This window comes from Aedes albopictus, chromosome 2 (assembly GCF_035046485.1).
Source record: "Aedes albopictus strain Foshan chromosome 2, AalbF5, whole genome shotgun sequence".
In the NCBI taxonomy this organism is placed as follows: Eukaryota; Metazoa; Arthropoda; class Insecta; order Diptera; family Culicidae; genus Aedes; species Aedes albopictus.
In genome coordinates, this window is record NC_085137.1 from 26,598,321 (window position 1) to 26,619,882 (window position 21,562).

General features: G+C 36.0%; 1 protein-coding gene across 2 annotated transcripts in view; it reads right to left on the reverse strand.

Moving 5' to 3' along the window:
- The window catches only part of LOC109407024 (transient receptor potential-gamma protein), a 502,502-nt gene extending 481,332 nt beyond the window's left edge, over positions 1-21,170 (reverse strand). For both annotated transcript variants that reach the window (XM_062849336.1, XM_062849335.1), the window contains exon 1: positions 20,311-21,170. The gene's annotated coding sequence lies outside the window, so the exon portion shown is untranslated. The remainder of the gene's footprint in view (positions 1-20,310) is intronic.
- Positions 21,171-21,562: the final 392 nt, after the last annotated feature.

Below are 21,562 nucleotides of genomic sequence, written 5' to 3' on the forward strand. Positions count from 1 at the left end.
TTTCAAAAGGAATACTTGGGATTCAAGCAGGAATCCCAGAGGAATCTCTTGAACAATTCTGGAGAAATTCCTTGAGAGCATTCTGGAAAAACAAATACTGAAAGTGTCATGGATGGGGTTCCAGAAAAAAAAAGCCGTGAGATATCCCCGATGAAATCCCCGGGAAATCCCAAGAGAGCTACGGGAGAATCCCTGGAAGGTTTACTAGAGCCATAATGAAACTAATCTCTGGAAAAATTCCAGGAAAATCCTTGTGAGACTTCTGGGTTGATTTCCTGGTAGAGTTTTGGAATGAATTTCAGAAAAAGCAATGGTAGGATACCCCAGAAGAATTCCGGAAATGATTGCTGGAATTCCTGCAAAACATAAGGGAACCACTAGAGGTGTCCCAGAGAGAATCTCTGGAAAAAACCTGAGAAAAATTCCTGGAGAAATTCTGGAAGTAATGCTTGGAAAAATGCTTGGAATATTTTTTTTATCGAATCCGGGAAAACGTCATTGAAATATTCTTGAAGAAATAGGAGGATAAATTCCAAAATAAATGCTTTGAGAAATCTAAGGAGTAATTCTGAAGCATGAGGGGTATCCCTAGAGAATCCTTACGAGGAAATCTTGGGTCAGTCTTGAGAAAATCACTGAAGGAATCTTGGATGAAGTTCCGAAAAATAGTGAAACATCCCTAATGAAATCTATGTAAAACCCCAAGCGATCCCTAGAGATAAAAATCTCAGAAATAATTACTAGAGCTATACTGGATAAAAGTTCAGGAAGAACTCTAAGAGCAATCCCAGGATAAAATCCGAGCGTAATAAGAGTGAAAATTCCGGATGGTTTCCCTGGAAAATTTCTAGAATAAATTTCGAAAAAGTTAGAATCCTGGAGAAAATTTGTGGAGGACTTCTGCAAATAAATGCTAAAAGTTTCATGGATGGAGTATCAGAATAAAAAACCGTAAGACATTCTAGATGAAATCCCTGATAAATCCCAAGAGAATCCTTGGAAAAATCCCAGAAAGATTTACTAGAGCTATGTATACTGAAAAGAATCTCTGAAAAACCTGCAGCAGTAATCCCAAGATAAATTTCGTGAGAAATCTTTGTGGTTTTTGGAACATATTTGAGAAAAAAAGCAACGCAAGAATCCTGGCAATAATCCCTGGAATTCCTGCAGAAATCCATTGAGGAATAAATAGAGGTATTCTTATTCTTCTTTATGGCTCTACGTCCGCACTGGGACTTGGCCTGCCTCGCTTCAACTTAGTGTTCTTTGAGCACTTCCACAGTTATTAATTGAAGGGCATTCTTTGCCTGCCATTGCATGAATTTGTATATTGTGAGGCAAGTACAATGATACTCTATGCCCAGGGAGTCGAGAATAGTTGCTCGACCGGAACGGGAATCGAACCCGTCATCTCCGGATTGGCGATCCATAGCCTTAACCACTAGGCTAACTGCAAACCCCAATAAATAGAGGTATCCTTCAGAATATTTCTGGAGGAATTTTGGGAAAAATGCCAGGAAAATTCTGGGAGCAAGTGCCTGACATTATTCTGAGATTATTTTTTTGGGAAGAATCATTTATGGAATCCAAAAAAAAAATCAATGACTTATCCCAGAAGAGATTGCTGGAGGAATCCTGAAATAAATGAAACAAAAATTTGAAAAAGATAAAAAAATAAATGATTCATTCACCCGCTGTGGCTACGTCATTGTTTTGAGGTAAACACTGAGCCTTATACAACAAATTGAAAAAAAAAGTATTGTGAGTAGTTAATGCTCAACTCTAGGAATACCGTATAAAAATAGTGCTGGGAGATACCAAAATAACTGTGATTAAAAATATCAATTTTTTGACAAAAACGTCTGTACTTGCGTAATAATAATAACTACTGCAAAGAGGTAACCAAGCAATAGGCAATGCTTGATATTGTAATATAAGTTTACGAGTCTATTGGCGAACATCGATGTTCATCATCATTTCGGATTTGCAATCAGCCCCATAAAACACGCTCCACCAATATGTACCCATGGTAATGAAATCATCTTCACCGCCAAACCTCAATCGGCGGCGACCCAGCAGAAATGAAACAACTCAAGAACGCGGTTTCCCCATCGAGAGGGAGAGATCTCAAACCCGGCTGGCACGGAGCTGCTGTCTTTGCCCGTCGTCGTATTCAAGTGATTCATCCCGTTTTATGGGTCAGCAAAGGAAAAACGCTAGCGGTAAGTGTCTTCCACATCCACTTCTCTTTGGTTCTTTAGAGCGAAATAAACCCCATCCATCATAAAACGCTTGGCTTGGGAGTCCGATCGGTATGGCGGCGACGACGACGTTCAATGCCTCTGGAGCTCGAGTGAAAGTGCCAAGTTCCCCTTTGTGCCAGCAGCTTTAATTCCTGTCATTGGTGTAGCTAGTAGTATTCGTCGAAATAATGCTGATGATGGTGGATTGGATTCCTGGTCAATAAAGGATCCTTTCGTAATGGGATATTCCCGATTCTTTTATAAAAGAGTAATTCTTATAGATGATATCACTATATGTAGAATTGAAATATGTTCCACACTGTAGAGGTAAATCAGCAAAGAAAGTGCCCCCAGTTGATTCAGGAGGAAATTGACAAACAAGCATTGCCCTAGTTGAGGCATGAAATGTACCTAATTATCTATCTTGGCATAGATTCCCGAGCAGAGTAAAAAAGCTCAATAATATCATATTTTGATACGAAGATCAAAAAGTGATATTTGTTTGTTTGAGATAAGAGGTAAAAGTACTGAAAATGATATCTCAATTTTACTCCTGGAACATCATCATCATAGCACATTTAGCTCTTGGCAAGATCTAACCAATAGCAGTGAGCTATTTGATTGGTCTTCAAATATCAAATTTTGCTATTGGTTAGATGGTTCAAGAGCAAATTTTTGCTATTATTTTCAGTACTTTTACCTCTTATCTCAAACAAACCAATATCACATTTTGATCGTCAGTACTTGACCTCTGCCCGGGTTGAATTTGAGGCTGAAAGTCAGCTTTCTTCAGAAAAATAGTTAAAAAAAATCCAGAGATATGGTTGAGGAAATTGTTTTACATCTAACAAAAATACATTTTTTTTATAAAAATCCTTCAAATATGCTCAAACATCTTGGTTCAATTCAAACCAACAAACCATCTTCGAGTTATTATTTTTTAGAAAATATTATTAGGATTTTGTATTACGCCTTTTTCAAAAGTAAGGTGAAGAATATTTCAAAATAAATAACAGAAAAAGCTTCTTCAAGTTGTATTCCAGATTTAAGTTAACAGAAAATGATAGCAAACGACTTCTCCGGAGACACTTAGTGCCGAAACGTAATGATAACAGAAATAGAAAGCTTTTCCAGCGAAAATGTGGATTCAGACCATTGTACATTGATGTAAAAGTCAGCTTAGTAATATTGAAAGGGCGAAATACATTTTTTTAAATTTTTTGTTTAACATTTCAGAACGCGCACCTTTTTAATTTTCAAACTGCACCGCGCTCAAACTGTGCGCGACGAGCGAGGTTTTACGGTAGTGTTGTATTTTTTTACAACGGCAGGCGTCCGGAAGGGTTAAGGCGAAACTGGAAGCATTTCCTCACTTTTTGGTTTTTGATTTTTTATTAAATAACGAAGCAATATTTTCAAAATCGGTTTTCGTGCACATGTAGAGTATGGATCATGCTATCTTCTGATTTTTTTTGTAGTGGAAAATGTTTTTCGTTTTTGCAGAAACAATTTTTGAACAAAATTTCACAAAAAAATGGTTTTTGCAAAAATGGAAAATATGTTCCACCTCAAAAAAATTCAGAAGATACCTTGATCCATACTCTACATGTGCACGAAAATCGATTTTGAAAATATTGCTTCGTTATTTAATAAAAAAATAAAAACCGGAAAAATGAGAAAATGCTTCCAGTTTCGCCTTAAGAAAAATCTCCTTCAAAATAAATAAGAAATCCCTTCAAAAATATTCTAGGGGTTATTTTAGAAATTCATGCTGGGAGTTCTCTGAAATTTCTTTACTTTTTTTTTCAAATGATATTTCCATAAGTTCCCCTAGGGATATTCAGGGTTCTTTCATAAAAAAAAATCTTTTAAGGATTCATCCTGAAATATTCTTCAGGGGCTCTTTGAGAAATTCTATAAGCTTATGCTCTAAAATCTCTAAAAGAATAATTTTAATAAGTTTTGCGTAGATTGCTTCAAAAAACCTTCCATGAAATCACAGAAATCAATAAGGGATTCCCTTAGAAACTATTAAAGAGGATCTTCCAGAAATGTCTCGAAGTATTCATTTGAAAAAGCATTCGTGGATTTCTTCAATAATTCCTCTAGCGATTCCTTGTGAAGAAGAAAAAAATATATATAAGAAATTCTGCTAGGGATTTCTCTGAGATTTGTTCTAGATTTGTTTTTAGGGATTCTTTTGGAATTCCTTCGAAGTTTTCTAGAGATTCTACCATAAATCCTTAATCATAAATTCTTTAATGCATTTCTTCCGAAATTGCTCCATATATTCCTATAGAAAGTTTCAGAAAGTTTCTAGACTAACTTTCAGAAATTTATTTATAACCCCTAACAAAAAAACCAGAAAAAATCTGAAATTTATCAGAAAAACCCTAGAGTTACTTTCAACATTTTATCCAAGAATTCTTCTAGAAAACCTTCCATGGGTTTCCTCATAAATTTCTTCAAGTGACTCGTTCAGAAAATCAATAGCTCGGCATTTTTATTCAGAAATGCCTTCAAAGTTTTCTTCAGACATTTATGCTGGAGCTCTATAAGATAATCCACCATGGACTCATAAAACACATCATCCAAGTTTTTTTTAGGAATTTCCCCAGAGATTCCTTCAAAAATTTATCCATGAATTTCTTATAAAAAATATTCAATGTAATCTTTTTTAAGTCGCTTCATGGATATCTCCAGAAATTGTTATTAAAAAATAATTCATGACATCCTCCACGAAGATTCGAAAATAACTATTTTTAAAAAAAAATTCGGTGGAATCTTACTGAAAATTCTGGAATTCTAGAGACTGTTATGTTAAGAATTTCTTCAGAAATTTCAATCAGAAACTTTTTCAATAGATTTTTTTAGAAATTCCGCTAGGAATTTCTTTTTAAAAAAAAATCCTCCAAAGATTCCTGCAGATATTTCTACAAAAATGCATGTTTGAATCGCTCCTGCAGCTCTGTCTGAAATATCTCCAGGGGTTGCTTTAAAGATTACTTTGTTTGTTTTTCGAAACTTGCTGCAGAAATTGCACAAAAAAATGCTGGTGGAATTCTTGTAGAAATCCTAGAGGAAATATTTATCACTGGTAGAGCTCCTGAAGATACCACTAAAGATTCCTAAAAGAAATTAATAATACTTTCTGGAGAGATTCCTGGTTTAAATTCTTTAAAACAATCTCTGGAGGAATTCATGGACAAAGCCTGGAGATACTAATGAAAACATTTTAGAAAGAATCTCATGAGCAGTGCTGAAAATTTCATTTCGTCAAATCTAAATTCAACCACCTACAGCTCATTTTAGAAGCTAAACCTGAAAATATGATATATAAAAAACTTGTGCGGCTAGACCAGTTCTACAAGAAAGTCACGGAAAAACCGCTATTTTTAGAATATTTGAGGTAAATGTCACGGACTACCTGTGACAAATGCCAAATGATATTCACCGTGAATATCATTTGGCATTTTTCGAAGTTAGTCCGTGACATTTACATTAAGTATTCAAAAAATGGCGGGTTTTCCGTGACTTTCTTGCAGAACTGGTCTAGCCGCACCAGTTTTTCATATACCATATTCTCAGGTTCAGCTTCTAAAATGAGCTGTAGGTGATTGAATTTTGATTTGACGAAATGAATTTTTCAGCACTGCTCATGAGAAATGTCCACAGGAACTCTGCAAGTAATTTCGAGTTAAAATTTCTTAAAGAATTTTCAAGAGTTTTGTGAAAGACACCCTTGAAGAAATTCTGGAGGAAACCCGATAGATGTTTCTGTAGGATGTTGCAGAAAAGCTAGTGAAGGAATTCTTAAAAAAAATCCAATATTTAGTTTCACTAAATGAATGCATAACAGAATACCTAAAAAATTTAAGAATAAAATGCTGGTATTCCAATGAGGATTTCTTGAAAAAAAAAATCGGAAAATGCATAAGAATGAATCTTGAAGTTTGACTTTATGGATTTCTGAAATTCTTAAGGAATTCCTGAAGGAATCGTTGGCGATATTATTGAAGGATCACCGGAACAAATTCTGAAAATACCCCTGAGGAAAGGACTCAGAAAGGAATGCATAAAGCCATTCTTCGAAAACTTCTAGAAGAGTCTCTTGAGAATTCCCGAAAAAAATTTCTGAAAAAATGCCAAGAAATAACTCCTTGTGGGATTCTTGAAGGTATCCCTGGAGGAATATAAACTGGAGGGCCAGTAGAACCTCTGGAGGAATTTCCGGACGAAAAAAAAATATTTTCTTCTGAAAGAATTCTAAGAAGAATTGCAAGAATCTCTGAAGGAACTCCTGCGGAAACCTTCGAAATTATACCTGATAGAATCTCTTGATAAATTCCTGCATGAAACTGTAAAGAAATCTGAGATGGAATTGATTGGGCACAAAGAATATTTAGAATAATACCTGGAGAACCCGCAAACTCGTTCTTTGAAGAAGCTTTTGAGCAATTTCTTGATAAAGTCATGAAGATATTCTAAGTAAAATTTCTGGAAGAATTTCTGAAACAATGTATTAATTGTTCTGAAACAATGTATTAAGAATTCCTAATTTTGGAAAATAAATTATTAATACGAAGCAACCTTCGAGTGAATTCCTGGAAGAATACCTGGAGGTATTCCTGAAGAAAACCGTGCACCAGTTACTAGGATGGTTTTTCTAGTTATTTTTAAGAAACACTTGAACAAATCCCAAGGGAAAAGTCTGAAACAAACTTTGGAGGAATTCCAGGATTTTTTTTTTTAACATGGAAAGGAAAACATTCTAAAGAGATACCTGGGGGAATTCATTGTAGGAATTCTAGCTATGATTATTCAAGGAATTTTGGCCAAAATCTTCGTTCTGCAACAGTTTCAGAAAAAAAAATCTATAAATTCTGAATGAACCTTTGAAGGAATTTCTGGCGGTTATACGGGAGGTAATCATGAAAAAAATAAAAAGGTTCAGTATCATTGGGCCTAGAATATTCAACAAATAAAATGCATTCTTAAGTCAAGGACTCAACCTAATTTTAATTTATATGGGTTTGAAGCTCAGTCTCATTTCTAAATGATTTTCTCTCAATATTTAAATACTCTTGATTTAACCACACGTTATCACAATTATTTCAACAATCCCCCATAACTTTTTGACATCTATTTTAGTTTTTCGTTTTTTTTTTTTTTTAATTAATCTAATAATGTATTTAATAATACGATTAAAATAAGGCACATTGTGTTTGATTGCCTACAATTCACCCAAGTGTAGAATTAGCGTAATGTTAAAATACACATAAAAAAAACATTTCACCAGGTTTTTTTTTATTTTCTTTACTTTATTGATTTCTAGTGTTCAAGAAAGCCCATTTTATATGTCTATACGATTTTCTAATTTAAATTATTCGGTATTTTTTTTTTCAATAACAGTCATATTCTGCAATCAACGATTTTATAAGCTGTTTGCAATCCAAACCACATCTAAAATTTCTTAAAAAGTTCATCCTTTTTTTTTTGTTATCATATTTCTCAGATTTTTTGAGTTTCCATCACCAATTTTTGTGAAGATCTCATAGAAAAAATCTTCAATATTTTTGCTAAGATTTTCTTTCAAATCTTCACCAGAGTTTAAAATTGTCGTTTTCAATGAGTGAAATTCAACGTAAAATTTGAAAATTCTCAACTGAAGGATCAAAATAAAATTCATTTTGGCGAATGATTTTTTTCGCCTATTCATTCATTTTTCTGTCACTGACAATTTTCACTGAGAAATATAACTGGACCGTAACTCCCTTAACTGCTAAACTTGTGTATAGCAGTTAGTTAGAATATTCATCATGTTCTCTATTTGTCCATTAAGTCGGTTCGTGCGTCTGTTAACAGAAATTGGACTTTTGATGACGTGCGAAAAAATATTCGTGACAGAGAATTGAATGAAAAAAGAGAGGCATTCAGCTGACAATGAATGTGACCAAACATGAATGAAAAAATGAGAATTACAATCTTCACTTTCAATCTTCGATTTTTTTACTCTCTGATCTTCACTGGGATTTATCGGAGAATTTCCGCGGTAGCTAACACCATAACTATAAAAATCGCCATAAAAAAGAGTTTGTTGACGTTTTTTTTTTTAAATACTGTTAAAACAAAAGAAGTTCTTGGTGGTGTCATGCTGTCCCAAGAACTAAATAAAATAGACCGTGCAAGTAATATTAGTCCAAACACAAGCTAACGACATGAAGGACATGGAAAGGAAAACATTCTAAAGCGAAAAAAATCTATAAATTCTGAATGAACCTTTAAAAGAATTTCTGGCGGTTATACGGGAGGTAATCATAAAAATAATAAAAATATTCAGTTTCATTGGGCTTTTTTCTAATTCTTTGACTAAAGTACTTTCGTCGCGATTTGTTCATATAGCCCCATTCTGCATGAAAGACAAAATCCTTGAGATAGCCTAGAATGTTCAACAAAAAAAAGTGCATTCTTAAGTCAAGGACTCAACCTAATTGTAATTTATATGGTTTTGAAGCTTATTCTACATTTCTAAAGGATTTTATCTCAAAATTTAAATACTCTTAATTTAACCACACGTTATCACAATTATTTCAACTATCTCCCATAACTTTTTGACATCTATTTTAATTTTACATTTTTTTTTATTTATCAAATAATGTCCTTATTAACACGATGAAAGTAAGGCACAATTGTGATTGGTTGCCTACATTTCACCAGGGTGTTTTAATTTTCTTATACTTTATTGATTTTTAGTGTTCAAGAAAATCCATTCTATATGTCTATACGCTTTTCTAAAATAAATTATTCAAGATCCTTCCAATGTATTTTTTTTTCAATAACATTCATATCCTCCAATCAATGATTTTAATAGCTGTTTGCCATCCAAACCCCATCTAAAATTTCTTAAAAAGTTCATCCATTATTTTTGTTACCATATTTCTCAGATTTGTTTGAGTCTTCATCAGAGACTGTAGAGATTCCATAGAAAAAATCTTTAATGTTTTTGCTAAGATTTTTTCTCAAATCTTCACAGGGATTCTCGAAGAATTTCCGCGGTAGCTAACACCATAACTATCAAAAACGCCATAAAAAAGAGTTTCTTAACCATTTTTTTTAATACTGTTAAAATAAAAGAAGTTCTTGATGGTGTCATGCAGTTTCAAGAAATAGATAAAATAGACAGTGCACGTAACATTAGGCTAAACACAATCTAACGACATAAAGGACTTATGGTGGAATTCTTATGACCCTTTGGGGACGGATGGGTCATATGTGTGTGCCCAGCCGAAAAAGTCGACCATCACAAACGTGTTCTAGACCAGCGAGGTTGCATCAAGAAAGGTGAAAATTCCGTCTCCAAGTGGTTAAAAAATTGTTTTAAGTTGCTTGAAAGACATCTTTTAAGAAACAATGAGTAATTAAAAGAGCTTTAGCTGAGTCCAATAGAAGTACCAGATATACTGTTCATTAATGAGATGTATAACAAATGCCTTCAAATAATTATCAATTAAAAATCCAAAAATAATCGTCACAATGTTGTCTAACAGTCGAAGACAAAATATCCCTGTTTGTCCAAAGATAAGCACAAGTAGTGTTATTTACTAGTTTTTATTTTGGAAGTTTTCCAAATTTATTTTTTGTTCTTGTACCGACTTTTCGAACCCTCTAAGCAGAATACCCTCTTCTAATGAATGTAATCAGTTTCGTACCTTTTAATTATTATTTTGTTTTTTTTTTTCTTTTGAACTGGTGGTTTAAACCATATGAACATTTGCCCTTAAGGTGAAACTGGATACATTTCCTTATGTTTTTTTTTAGAACGGAGCATTCGTTTTGTTGAAAACCGCTTTTCATACACAGTAAGATAAAGGAACAACCTCCTGAGTTTGTTTTCCTTGTGGAATTTTTTTGCCAGTCTATCAAAAATCATTTCTTTTTTCAAAATTCCGTTCAAAAATGGTTAACCTTAGTAAGGTCTTGGGGTCTTTTTTGACCTTTTTCGAATTTCAACTCGCTGTAGTTTTTGTTTAACAAATCCTAACAATCTGAAATTGTCTGCCAATTATTTTTTCGCGGAAATAAACCTTTCCCAAAATAAAAAATAATTGAACGACCCCTAGAGGCACTCCCATAAAAAAAAGTTACAAATAAGACCCTGGGGTCATTTTTGACCCCTAACTTTGAACAGCTCGCAAAAATCAGTGGCTTGTCCGATTTTGGAACTCTTTGGCTCAATTGAAAGGGCCACAAGTCTAGTTTTTAAAACCACCGGAGAAATCCGGATTTGGCCACTGTGGCCACCGGGAACCTGCTTCAACTGAAAAATGCCGCTTTTGAGACCCTAACTTTGACAAGCTATAACTTTGCAACCAAACAAGTAATCAGGACCGTCCAAGAATCGTTGGAAAGGTATTTACGTGGACTTTGATTATAGACATTAATATTGACTAATGATTGAGAACCGATTCCGGAAATCCGGAACATCCGAAATATTAGTTTTCATCGTTGCTATGTGCTTGAAAATCCATAAATGTATTCCCTTTATGCATTTTATTGCATAACTTCTCTGCACACTTCACTGAAATGAGAAACATATTGTTTAGGATCATTTTTGGAGGGTTCTGGGCAGGTCTGGTCAATGCTGAACGGGTTACAGGGACTCCGGAAGCTGGTCAATTGGGTAACGACAATGAGCTTCATATAGTTTTCGCTTCAAAACCCGGCGCCACATGGTTCAATCTTCGTCTGTTGTTCTTGTGATACAAAAAGAGATTTATAGTCATCTTCTTCTTCTTCTTGGCATAACATCCCTACTGGAAAAAAGCCTGCTTCTCAACTGAGTTTTTTGAGCACTTCTACTGGAATTTACCGAGAGCTTTGTCTGCTAATCATTATTTTACATATGTATATCGTGTAGCAGGCACGAAGATACTCTATGCCCAAGGGAGTAAGGGTGATTTCCCTTGACGGCTTAATTTTTATTATATTAATGTTCTGGTATAGAAATGAACAAATGCTGATCTTGATCTTGTCTTGCGATTTTCGACTGTGAAGATTACAAATTGGGTTCCAAACTTTGGAGTCAAGAAAATAAATTCGCATGCCAATTTATTGAGACTGCATGCCACATTAAAGTTCGTTCAAAGATGATCTTGATCTCTGCCATGGTTATCAGAGTAATTCAAATTGTGTTTTACACCGATAAATCATCTAACATTTCCGCGGAGAATTTCTCTAAGAGCTTCTCAGAGAATCTGTTGAAGGCATTATCAGGTCGGTCTCCTCCGGAACCTATGGAAAATTTATAAGAAAAATTCCGAAGGAACTCTTAGAAAGACAATTCACATCGAAGGGATTTTCGGACGACCACCTGAAGAAATTTCTTGATTTCCTGAGATTTACTGAAGAAATTTCTGCTAGACAGATTCTTGGTAGAAACCCTAAAAGAATTAGCGGTGGAACTCTTAGGACAATTCCTGGGGAAGTACTTGCGGAGTTCCTGGTGGAACTGTTTTTATGTTTGTTTTTTTTTTTCAAATTAAAGAAATAATAAAATTATCTTTTGGATGAATTACTGGTGTAAGGCCTGGTGAAATTTTTACAGAACTTCCCGGTGAAGATCCTCAATGATTTTCGGTAGGAAATCTTGGAGGGTTTCCCGATGAAAATCTTAAAAACAATCGAATAAAAGTCTTTGAAGAATTCCACGCGGAGTATCCATAAAAACTATGAACCAGAAACATAGGGCATTTAGTGGCACTCCTAGGGTTTTTTCCGGTGAAACTCCTCTGGGTGTACCTACTATAAATTCCAGAGGAATATCCGGTGTAACTATTGTAAATTCAAGAGGAATTTCCAGATGAGCTCCTAGAGGAATTCACGAAGCATCTGTGTTGCGGAGCTCCTACAGATATTCACAGCAAAACTCTTGAAAGACTATCTGATAGAGCTCCCAGAAATAAATTCGGTTAAACTTCTAAACAAATTTACGGTGAGAATCCAAGAGAAATTAGAGTGGAACTCTGGATTTTCACACACAAAAATGCGTCATGGAGGGGGAGTGGTCCGATAATTAAGATTTCATTATTACGTAATAACTTGATGCTGCATAGAGAAATTTCCGAAGGAACTTTTCGAAAATTTTCCGCTGAATTTTCTGCGAAAATTTTAGTGCACTATTTGGTAAAACTTGTAGAGAAATTCCCGATGGAATTTCTGCAGGAATGTACGGTAGAACTTCTACAGTAATTACTTAGTATTCTCGGCGGTACTCCTGTTAGGAATTTCTAGTGGAACTTCGAGAAGTATCCCCAGTGAATAATACTTTCAAATGAATTCCTGACAGAACTTCCCGAGGGATTGAAAATTTATCTTCTAGAGGAAATATGCGGCAGAACACATAGAGAAGTATTTTGAGGAATTCTTAAGGAAATTATCTTTGGAACTTTTAGAACGATTTCTGAAGAGATTTTCGGTGGAACTCCCACAAGAATTTCCGGTATAACTCTTGCCGGACTTCCCGATGCAACTTCTAGTAATAATCGATGCAACTCTTAGAGAAATTCTCTAGACGAATCCCTAGTCGATTTCCTAGTGGGATACTTGCTGTAACTCCTAGGAGAATCACTGGTGAATGTCTTAGAGGAGTTCCAGTGAATATACTAGAGAAATAACACTAGTTTACAGCATTTTTGAACTCGGTAAGCTTATGATCATTTTTAGTGTAGAATCATGCCCTGAGTTCGAAAACGTAAAGGAAAAAATTACAGTAGAGCGGAATTTTTTTCAACTTTCCATACCAGGCTGTCGATTTGAATCGATTTTTGTTATAATTTTTCAGCAAAGTTGCTCCCTTCATGCATCTCTATTTCCGTAACCAATGCTCCGATTGAGCTGATTTTTTTTTTAATAACTGGCTCAAATCTAAGGTTTCAAATGTACGTCGAGAAAGATTTTTCCAATTATTTTTTTCTTACTGCAAAAATACAAGTCTTCATTATTTTTGGATATTTTGCTCAAATTTAAGGAGATAGTAAATATCATGTTTAAAAAAAACTATAGAGCTCAATTTTCAGGATAAGCTCAGAAACTGTTCTACTTAAAATTTTTCAAAGCACGATCCTGATATCAGAACATAATTATGCATCAAAAATTTTGGTCGATGTTTTTTTTTTTTGTAAACTAGTCTAATTAGTGGAAGTAATAAAACAATTTTTAGTGGAACTCCTAGAGATAGTCTATTCAGAATTCCTAGGAGAATTCGTTACGGAACTCCTAGACGATTTTCCTGAGAAACTCCTTGGGGCATTTCCGTTGTTACTTCGAAAACAGTTCTTAGTAAAAAAAAAATTACTACTGGCGAGAGAATTTCCGGGGTAACCTCTTCTAGAGGGATTTCTGGTGGAACTCCTAGAAAATTTTTCGTTGGAACTTCTAGAGCAATTCTCGCTGGAAGTAAATCCGGGGTCAAATTGATCACTTTAAAACAACTGTTGCGGATAACATCAGTGCCTGTTCAAATATTGCCAAAACAATTCCTGTAAAACCAGTACCCAGTGGAACTCCATGGAACTATGTGACAGAATTTTGTTCAACAAATTTAAACTTTAAGTTAAATAACTTCAAATATCAAAATACTGGAAATGCCACTTTGGGGCAAAATTGATCAGTATACAATTAAGCATCGGTTGGAAAGGAAAATTTCCTTTACCGCTTAATTTTGCTCTTCTAAAACTGAATAACGCATCTAAAATCTTACAGCTAGTGAATTGAATACTTAAAATGAAAAAATAAAATTTGAAATTTCCTCCTTAAACGCCTAAAGATAGGCAATTTCATTTGAAATAAGTTATTTCTATCACAATAAATGATTATTTCTTCATAAAATGAACTTTTTATAACTATTTCATGTTCTGATAAGCTGCATAATATCCCAACCAAGGCTCCACAAAAATGTTAAAACAGAGAATTCACGGGAAGTCCTATTAGCAATTGATTTTTTAAGTAGCAATAATTTCAGCTAAATGAGAAGTACATTGCAAATTCCTTGAAAAACAGAAAAACTAAGTTTTTCTAAAAAAATTAAAGTGTACACTCATCTGCAGACATCTACGAATCAGATGACGTAAAAAGTTTAAGATTATAACGATGCTTAAGAGTTCCTAGTATGGAATTACAATGTAGTACCCGAGTGATCAATTTCACCCCGCTGATCAATTTGACCCCGGTTTACGGTACTAGAGGATGCGACTCCTGCGGGAATTTGCAGTGGTACTAATACAGAAATACGAGGTGGAACGCCTATACGAATTTCTGTTGTGAATCCTACTGGAGTTTCGATCAGAATCAGAACTCCTGAAATTTCTGGTGAAATTCCTTGAGGGACTGAGACCCTGAGGATGACTTTTCTGGTGGATTTGATGGTGGGACTATTGGAAGTATTCCCAGCCAACAAATTGATTCACTTAATTCTGCTACAACTGTGCTAAGTGAACTCTTATCCGTCCAAAACACATTGTATAAGATGTACCAAATATGCTCTATTCGCACAAATTTGGAGGTCATATACGTACATTTTGAGAAAACCACTTTGAGTTATACAATTTCAGGCGAATTCATTTGGCATGTAATATAACTTCTTTTTATAACTTTGCTTGGTAATATATACGATTTCAATTTCACATTTTAAAATTAAAAAAGAAAGTTCACAAGCTTTGATTTTCTGACCTGCAGCTCATTAATCAGATGCCCTACCACTGTGTCATTCATTGAATGTTGTAGGACGTGAAATTTAAGCAAATATAAATAATTAGAAGTTTGGTCTGACTGGCCACAAGTACCCGTGTTGGGTGATAAAACTGTCCACTCAAACCCAGCCAACAAATTGGTTGCCATTATTCTATTTCGCTACTCAATTATGTGAATATTTATCCGTTCAAAAGGGATTGAATAAAATGCACAGATTTTCTCTATCCATATAAGTTTTGGATGCGAAAACGTGCGTATTGGCAATATAATTTGATATATATACAATTCTAGACGAATTCATTAGGCGCATTATATAATTTCATATATAACTTGGATTGGCACTTTATATAATTCCTTTTTCACAAACAGCGAAACAACAACAAGTCGTGCCAGTCTCTTTGTCTAAAGTGTAAATGTAAGCAAAAATGGTAGCAAAAATTGAAGCAATGTGAAAAATAGGTTTAGGTGGTTTTGTAAAACTATTTATTTGTGCTCATATCAAGCTGCAGGCTGTGAAGTTGAATGTATAAACCGTTCGGGGAGCGAGAGTAACATCTACTAAGAAGAGTGCAGCTGCTGATCTGCGATACGGCTGAGTTGATACTTGAACACAGCTGCCCTTGGAGCTGCCAGTAGGACAATCGGGTATGTGAATGTAATAACTCTCGCCTGTATCTTTAATTATTTGAATTAAACGATGCACCCAGTGAAAAATTTCTAAAAATACTTAATTTCCATCATCCAATGGCTCTCCAACCAGATCCCCGCATCATATAATTTTATTTTTACAAATATGACCCCATATGTAATCTCACGTTCAAGATTACAATTGAGTCGCAACAAGTGCATTTGAAGTTTGAAGAAGAATGTCAACTTGAAATTGTATATTTGTAAACGCAAAGTTGAAATTATTAATATTGCCAAATGAAATCGGATGAAATTGTGGGCTTGGTATACGATTTCACCTAATATGTTATTGCACCTTATACAATTGCAACTAAATGTGTTCATTAATACAACTTCAGACTAACATCCTTATATGACTTCTGGTTTGCTGGGTTCCTTATGGAACTCCTTAAAGGTTACCAATAATGGAACATCTAGAGCAGTGGAGCTCAGCGCTTCTCGTATTATTCGCAACATTTGGTTAGAAATCAATAAAAACTGAAGAGATGTGTTACAAATTTATGCTTTATCCAACGCCTGGTGTTGTAACTAAATGGTTATGGAGAAAAACCTGAGTTATATTTTCAATCTTTCGAGATTTGCTCGATTGAGTATAAAATTACGCCCGCAGGCCACACTCATTTTTGTCGAAGTTCGTCAAGTTACGAAAATTTGCAAAACTTATTTCAGTTTAGTAACCTTGTACTACTAAATGACCTCGATACTAAGCTTCAGTTTGAATACTAATTTGCTTGTCGTTGAAGTGGTTTTCGATAAGTACTAAGCAATTTTGTTGATGAATTAGTGGTGCTCAGCATTTTTGGTGGAGCTCCTGCGGACACTTCTAGACGAAAAATAGGCTTCGTGAGAGATTCTCGTTTGAACTCCGTAAGGAAATCCTGGTGAAGCTCCTCGTGGGAGCTCCTGAAGGATTTTTGTTTTATTTTCACCGGATATGGAAAAAGCCGGTGGAATAGAGCAATTTTCAACAATCCTTCCTCCAACTGACATGAAACCTCCTCATTACTTCATCTTTGTATTTTATAATTTGCAATAACAAATTTCGAGTTCATTTCCAGTGAGAGTACATTTTTTTTGGAAGTTAGATTGCTACATCTACAATAAGGTGGATATTAGACCGGGTCAACATGGTCATTTTTTCGGAACAAAGGTTTTTCGATGCCTAGTATGGTCCCAAACAACTGTGCAAAATTTGGGCGCGATTGGTTGCGTCCCCGCATTCCGCATTGCATTTGAAATTTGTATGGAGTTTTATATAGGAAAACATACTTTTTAGCATTTGTCTCCTGAGAGGTTCAGATTTGTCGTGAACTATATAACCAACAATGTTAAAGTATAGTCAAGGGGATGCTGATAAACTTTGCCAAAAAGAGTAAGGTGCTAGAGTGACTCTGAAAAAAGTTATTAATGTTCAAAGTTGGATACCTCAGTGCAACTGATGAAAATCATTTTTTCTGCCAACACTGCTGGTGCTTCAAAGGATCAATTCATCCTTGATTTATATTCTGACATTTCATAGAACAACAACCCCCAATTTTATCAACAAAAATATCAATCAAGCTAGTGGTTTGCGGTCGATTTTCCAATATTTTTTCAATTCCAAACAAAATTCGTATCATTTTAGGTCTGCTTTGCTCTTGGAGAATGGTTCCGGACATATCCTAGGGGAGTACCGGTATATCCATTTTTCTGTGACCAAAAACACCCTCGAAAGTAATCAGCATATGTGGACTTCGGAACGCACCTTCTATTGGCTATAATCCTCAATCTCACAGGTGCTATCCGTAAACATCCTAGCCGTAAACTATGTAGACTTTATTTTGGCCACCCCAAAGCCCCTCCCCCTTTCGTATACTTTTGTCTACACAAAAATTTCGAAATAATCAGCATAAGGAAGCGAAGCAGACAATCGTTTGAAAAATTCAAATAGTAGAACAGACCGATGAATGGAATAACCTGTTGGAGAAGAAATCAGTATACGGGAAATCTCTGTTACATTGGTTCCACCACTTCATATCGTCTGGGGGATTGTTGCGGCTCGGTGGCTAACTGGTCACTCTGCGGAACCTGGGAACTTTATCTAGCGATCCATATCGAGCTAGGTTTGAACTTGCCGACAGAACGGTTCATCTAGACATGCCTTTGGTTAGCCTGCACTTTTCTGCGTGATGGTGCACCGATCAGTTCATCATCGCAGTCCCACACTGAAATACGACTAATTCCAACCTCCAAGGAGATAACCCCGTGTCAATGACTACACTGTTGGTCCAAATTTGGGAATGTTTAAACTTCAGACCAATCACCAGCTTCTCAGAGAATCTTGACGATCTCTAACCCCTCACACCTGCACATTTTTAGTGTCAGGGTCACTACAAGCATCGCCGGACGTCACCACAACTCCTATCAAGCACCTCACCCAATTAGCATTAGTTCAACGGAAGGTCCGAAAAACTGAAAATGTTGGAGACAGGAGTATCTGAGCCGATAATCGGAACTAGCCCCAATCAAGCTAACCCACCCTGGAGCAGATGGTGTAGTTACTCTGCGGACAGCAACAGGGGAGCTCAAACGACCGGTGGAAAAGGTTTACATCCAACCGCGATGATTAGGGAGATCTAGTTCTACTTCAATTCTCAAAATTGACACATAATTGGATAATTATCCTTCATTGATTGTTAGTGTCAAGAAGTTATGAATAAAATGTTAGTAAGTTGAACAAACTATGTAACAATCTTTAATTCAAACCGATAACCGATGCCGTATCCGCTTGGTATTAACCAAAGTGTCGTTTAGTTGGTTTTTGTTCGAAGAGCTTACGCAATCATCCTTTGATATGAGGAGCTAGACTATGATCGGTTCGTTTGGCTAAAAACAAAGTTATTAGCAGGTTTTGTGTGGGGGGGGGGGGGGTTCACTGATCCCGTTATCCACAAAATGGTTAGTCGACCGTTGAAACCGTGATGAGATCAAGGATCATAACTTGCTAATCGAAGGTGCGTTCCGAAGTCCACATATGCTGATATTGATTATTTTCGAGGGTGTAAGCGGTCGCAGAAAGATGGATGCACCGATACTCCTCTAAAATTCTTTTGGAACCATTCTCCAAAAGCACCAGACGGCCTAAAATGATAAAAAAATCGTTTTAATTTGTGAAAAAGGGAAAAATATAATGAAAACCACTAGCTTGATTGGTGTTTGTTGATGAAAATTGGGGTGGCTGTTCCATGAAATGTCAGAATATAGATCAAGGATGAGTTGATTCTTTGAAGGAACAGCAGTGTTGGCAGAAAAAATGATTTTCAGCAGTTGCTTTGAGGTATCCAACCTTGAATATTAATAACTTTTTTCAGAGTCACTCTAGCACCTTACTCTTTTTGGCAAAGTTTATCAGCATTCCCTTGGCTATACTTTAACATCGTTGGTTACATAGTTCAAAACAAAGTTGAGCCTCTCAGGAGAAAAATGCTAAAAAGCATGTTTTTCTATATAAAACTCCATACAAATTTCAAATGCAATGCGGAATGCGGGGATGCACCCAAACGCGCCCAAATTTTACACAGCTATTGTGGACCATAATAGGCATCGAAAGAACTTTGTTCCGCGATGATATGATCAAATCTGAATTTTCCCATACAACGTTGACCCACTCTAGTGGATATATATTTCATTTTGACTTTTTGTCTCCCCCACTTCAAAAATGCTTGGTAGGATTTTGCATTTTGAGGGGGCAGATAAAAAATATTTATCAAAATATCGGGTCTTGCTAAAAATTCTGTAACAAATCTGATGAGTTTTTAATATTTTCCAGATTATTTTTATCCCCCCCCCCTCGACCAGGGGGTGGGACAAAAAGTGAAATAAATATTTGTAACGTTGAGAAGCAGGCTTTTTCCCAGGGATGTTATGCCAAGAAGAAGAAGAAGATGACTATTAATCTCTTTTTGTATCACAAGAACAACAGACGAAGGGAAGGTTAAGTAAAACTGAAAAACATTTTCCACTAGGAAACATATCAGGAGATAGCTGTGCAAAACCTATTTTGAAAATATTGCTCCGTTGTTTTATAAAATTCCAAATTCCAAAAAGCTGGAAGTTTTGCCTTGATCCAAATGTCTTGTAAGATGTTCTTACAGGATTTCATACAATAACGTCTGCAAAAAATCATACACAATATTATACAACTATTCATCTAAGATTTGATCGTTACGTTTCTCTATGCAAACTCTTTGAATATTTCTCATTACTGAATTATAATGGATAAAGGAAAAATCAATAGAAAATTTTCAAAATTGCCATTACATTGTTCCTCTTTTAGTTCATATGTTAGTAAATTTTCCACATTCTTATTTATTTTTCATTCCCTTCTAGTATTGTAAAAAATCGAGAAATGAAGGAATTTGTCTGAAGAGAGTGCTGCGGAATTCTATATATATATTTTTTTTTCCTTTTGTAAGAATGTGGGAACTCCTTAAGAACTTAGTTTTTGAGGCATTCATTCTAGATAAGAAACTTATAATCTCATAATCCTGTTGAAAGATAACTTGACCATAAGTTTTCGTGCAGTTCAAATTTCCAACAGTGAAAAAAGACAATATAAGAATTGTTTATAGATTGGTGTTTGAAATACTCATACCTCCAGAAAATCCCTAGTGGAAATCCTTACTACTCCAATGTTTATCTCGACGATGGCGCCAATAGATCTCGCTCGTTTGTTCTTCTCAATGCCACACACTAGCTATAGCTGGTTGCCTCGCTTGGCTTGGGTCGTTTAATACCAACTATTTTCCATTCATATTCACTTCATCCGAAAAAAAAAACACAGAACGCCAGCAGAGCTTTTCCGTTGCATCCTCCTTTTCTTATCCTCTTCTATTCTCGTTGTCTGCTCCAATTGTTTGGGAGCAGAAAACTGTGCCGAAAGTGTACTATTTCACTTTTTTTTATCTCAAACGATTTACTCATCACGAACTTTTCCTCTGGTATTCCTCAGACTGCTTTTTTTTCGCCAAAGAGGATGTATACTTTCACAAGTGAGCTATTTTCACGCAACTTCCTGCTGTTCACCACGTACCGAACATTTTTCTTCAAATCTCACGTTTTGCCATTAACCGAATTTCACTTTGAACGCTCCGTGCGCATATTCTCGTATTCCACAAACGATTCCCGATCGCCGTCACTACTGCCTGTGCTCGACCCCAAAGTGGATGATTTATCTTCTGATGGTCGTTTTTATTGTTTCTTCAGTTTCACTTCTTCCATCACTTAACAAACGACCAAGCGGCTCCACTTGCAACGAGTTTCACCCAACCCGACACACATCAAAGCTCTGGTTTCTTCCCGTGCAGATCACTGACCTTCGCTACGTTGGCAATCGTAGAACGCCTCTGGCAATACTCCACAACCGTACTTGGACCCCCTCCCCTAGTTGGTCCAGCCAATTAATCCACACTAGAAGAGGTAAGAAACTTCCACTGGTCCCACCCCCTTGCACACGCACATAAACCCCCCCACCTCTGCTCACCCGGAGCAGCAGACACAATTGCACACTTTTTCCTACCAAGTCCAGCAACAATCCACACCAATCCAGAACTGGCTATATGGATGGAAAGTCAGTGCCTGCCTCAAACAAGCGAAGGGAGAGAGATTTCCACTTTTCACGTCCGCTCTCGTTCGTAAGTGCCCGGAGACTGAATGGGCCTGGAATCGCGCACCGGATTGCACCCAGCGTGCCCTGTCACGGGAACACACAATCACTGACTGCTACCAGGCCGTGCAGTGGTGGGCCCCTCGTTCGGTTGGTTGTATCTGGATCGTGCGATTTTGCAAAAACCTTTGCACTACAATCCATACCATCCTACAGTGGGCCATAGTGGTAGGCTGATCGA